General features: G+C 32.3%; 1 protein-coding gene and 1 long non-coding RNA gene across 2 annotated transcripts in view; both read left to right on the forward strand.

Annotated features, from left to right (window-relative positions):
* Positions 1 to 4,149, forward strand: part of LOC107437837 (rifampicin phosphotransferase) — a gene marked incomplete in the record, with an annotated part of 597,639 nt that overhangs the window by 228,482 nt on the left and 365,008 nt on the right.
* LOC122272287 (uncharacterized) lies at positions 181 to 2,132 on the forward strand. The gene is made up of 2 exons (XR_006226907.2): positions 181 to 500; positions 1,889 to 2,132. It is a non-coding gene; the product is annotated as an uncharacterized lncRNA (long non-coding RNA).

Consider the following 4,149-nt stretch of genomic DNA (forward strand, 5'->3'; position numbering starts at 1 on the left):
TTGATAAATTATTGTTTGAAAGTGAGCCGCGTTAGGAAGATTTTAACTTTAATGCAGAAAAAAAAGACCGGTGTTTCTTGTTATCTTTCATAGCTATAAATTATTAAAACGCTAAGAATAATACTTTTCCTTTATTCTGATCTAAATTATCACAAAATAATGAAAACAGTATGGAAAATATATTAGCTTTTATTTTAATCATTCCATGTTTAATGCTACAGATTTAAAATTGAAAATTGGACTTGCAAAGAATATAAAATTTAAACATTTAGTTTTTTCACCTAAGCATATTGTTTCATGTAAGATGAAACAAATAAAATAAATTTCACTGAAAGGAATGGACAATATGTAGACTTAAAACAATAATCTGGTTCATTGTTTAAAATAAGAATTCAAAAAATAATGCTTGTTGAATTTTAATAAAGGTGCTGTTGTAAGCAGAGAATATGGACTTCCTTGCGTTGTTGGACTTCGAGGAGCCACAAAGCAGTTTAAAACAGGTATGCAATAAAAGTAGTGGAATTCTTTTGAAGTATGTATAAATACTAAGAGTTTAATTTAAAAATTATAATAACTTCTCTATTGCAATGAACATTTTCATTAAATAGTTGTTATTTTAGATTTAATTAACATTTTTCACTAAAAATGCATTAAAATATGTTTTATGACGGACTGAAAAGTATATCATTATATTCCGTCAAGTCCTTCAAATATTAAAACTATGTAACGAAAACAGCAATGCTGATAGCGATACGGAATACCTTCAGACGCATCTGTTCTGTGGTAGCTCGAATGGGGTGGTGTACAATTTTAACGAGACCTGGACAACTCTAGACAACCTGGCTGAGGCATATCTGCCACATTTTGGCGTATAGTTCGTTCACCAGGAGTTGGCATTTGGCTGTACCTCCTCGGACGCAAAGTTTATTTCAGCGCAAGAGAAGGAGGAGAAATATCTCCGCTCTTGAAAATGAGATAACCCCTAATACGCTTCAAACGCTAATAGTTTTAAATTTGAAAACTGCTGTTTTTCCCACCAGAATGTCTCGGAAAGGACAAACTATTCACTCATAAGAAAGAAATATCAAATTTATGAAATATTTAATGTTAAAAAAATGCACATTAAGATTGCGAAATAAATACTTTAGTCATATGATCCCCAAATAGCAACCTTGTTCAGTATTGTTCACATCCTTCTCCCAAAAACAGCGAAATAGTGTCGTCGGATACCACGTGATGAGGGTGGAGCCAACTGCCAACTCCTGTTGAACGAACTATACCTCGTTGAAGAATTTCATTAACTTTCTTTACTGTTCTGTAAGGCAATAAAGATTCTTCGCTAGACTCTAGAATAAATGTCCTAGTTTATCTACATCAGTCAGGTTAATCTTTCGCCTTTTTAAGAACTTGATGACATTGATATACTTGTACAGTCCTTGGCACATTCAATTTTTATCCAATTTAATTGTTCTTGTTTCGAAAACATCATGTCACTATACAAAAGAGCTCCAGGAAGCTCAAAGTTCTGTTCGCTGCGTCAGTGCGCTTGCGCTTGATGTTCGAGGGTAAAGTTCGAGTGGTGGGAGGTCAGGTAGGTATGTAATTAACGTGTGATATAACTAACATTATTCATTTAGGTTACATGGTGTATATACTATGCACCAGTGTTGTTACAGTTATAGTTACCATGAACCAGTGTTGCTACAGTTATAGTTACCGTGTACCAGTGTTGCTACAGTTATAATTACCATGTACCAAAGTTCCTACTATTAAAATTCCCACCTTTGTAGTTTTTTTTTCAAACCAGACGCCGCAGTTGAATTCGAATTTAGTATTTATTTTTAGAAAGTAACAAATGTATAGTGCATTCCTTTTTTTTACCTTTCAGGTGATTATGTTTTGCTTGATGGAAAAAAAGGTGTGCTTCAAAGATTACCGAAGCCACAAGACGAAGACAAAGATTAAGAAGCTAAAAAATGCTCATCAATAAAGATATCTATCATTACTTTCAAAGAACTTACAAATTGAAGAAACTAGAACTGATATTGTTACACTTCTGTTTACTTGGATGAAATCGATGAAGTATATTGAAATGTGTTTTGTACAAAAAATAAAAATCTATTTTTCAAAAAGAATGGCATTTATAAAAAATAGAGATTGTTTACTGACAAAAATATGCATTTTTATTAAATAAGTAACTTTATGTTTAAACATTTCGTATGAAGATACACTTATTTAAATATCAATTATGAACTATTTATACACAAACACACACAGAGAACGATCTTATTCATATTTTAATAAAATATTTATGCATATTGTCGTTTCTGTTTATAGACATACTTTTCGTTCCGTGACTGAAGAGTGTTAACTTTTAAGATTTGAAAGAAATAGAAGTACAGGGTGTTTATAAAGTCCCGGACCCATTTTGATGATTAATAACTCATAAAATAATAAAGATAGTTTTAAAATTAATAACATAAATGGTTAGATAGACTCAAAAAGTTTCATGACCCTTGTCAATGAACTTTCCCTTTGTTGCACGGAAAATATCAAGTCGATAGTCAATTTCACGCCAAGTAGCGGTAAGCGTTATGAGTTATTAAACATCAAAATGGGTGTTTCTGGCATTGTTAATTGCCATAATGTGCGCATATGGGGATCTGAAAACCCCCATGAATACCGAGAGACACAAAGGAATTCCCCAAAGGTTAATGTGTGGTGTGGACTAATGCACGACTGAGTCATTAGGCCTTTTTTTTACAGAAAAGACGGTCTCATCAGTCGTATACTTAGACATGTTGGAAAACTTCGTATTTCCACAACTAGAAGAGCTTCAGCCACATGTCTTTTTGCAACAAGATGGTGCACCACCTCATTGGGCTATCATCGATCGAAGTTCTTTGAATGACCATTTTCCAGGAAGATGGATTGAGCGAGGAGGTCCAATTCCTTGGCCACCCAAATCACCTAATATAACGCCGCTGGACTTTTTTCTTTGGGGATTTATAAAGGACAATGTTTACAGGAAGATCGTTTTGAAAATTGATGACCTAAAAGTCAGAATTACAACAGCAATAGCCTCTGTAGATACCGACATGCTTGCCGCTACCTGGTGTGAAATTCATACTCAGGGGATAAAGAACTTGTTTCGATGTATTTTTGATGACTACATAGTGTTAGTTCCTAAGGAAATTCGAAGTATATGCTAATTTTTTCCAAGAAGCAAATACATTAAGGAAATCAAATGATTAATTTATTTTTCCTGATGTGTTTTTGATGACTGCATAGTATTAATTTTTTAGGACATTTGAAGCATATACTAATTTTTTCCTATGAAAACAAGAAGCAAATGCAATAAAGAAATAAAAAAAATTAAATGAGTTTTTCCTGGTGTGCTTTTGATGACTGCATATTGTTAATTTTTAAGAAAATTCGAAGCATATACTAATTTTTCCCTTTGTGACCGAAAAACAAATGCAATAAGGAAATCGTATAATTAATTGAGTTTTTCTAATGTGCTTTTGATGACTGCATAGTGTTAATTGTTAAAGAAATTGGAAGCATATACTAAATTTTTCCTTTGTAACCAAGAAACAAATGCAACAAGGAAATCATGTAATTAAATAAATTTTTCCTGATGTGTTTTTTGACGGTTGTATAGTTTTAATTTTTAAGATTTGAATGGAATTTGAAGCATTTGCGAATTTTTTTCTTTGTGACAAAAAACTAATGCAATAAAGAAAGCAAGTAATTTAATGAGTTTTTCATGTTGATGACGTCATAGAAATTTGGAAATTGGGAATTTTAAAATTTGGAAGAAGTCGAAGAAAATTCTAATTTTTCTTCTTTTTTATTCCTTCCTTCTCGCTCCCATGAAATTGACGGGCTGGAGTGTTCAAATTTCTGGAGAAGTTTTAATAAAGCGGTAGCAAATTATCTATTATATATAATTCTCTTACGTGGCTCCCAAATTTTGGCTGTATTTCTTTTCCGCCTTTGGAACGTTTGCTTTTATTTGTTTACGTTTTGAAAACACCAAAGCATTCTGCCTTTTAATGATGTGTTTCTGATCTAATCTATATAATTCTCTTACGTGGCTCCCAAATTTTGGCTGAAGTACTTTGTACAACTAAATAAGATTCTTTT

The sequence above is a fragment of the Parasteatoda tepidariorum genome, chromosome 5, assembly GCF_043381705.1.
Source record: "Parasteatoda tepidariorum isolate YZ-2023 chromosome 5, CAS_Ptep_4.0, whole genome shotgun sequence".
Lineage (NCBI taxonomy): Eukaryota > Metazoa > Arthropoda > Arachnida > Araneae > Theridiidae > Parasteatoda > Parasteatoda tepidariorum.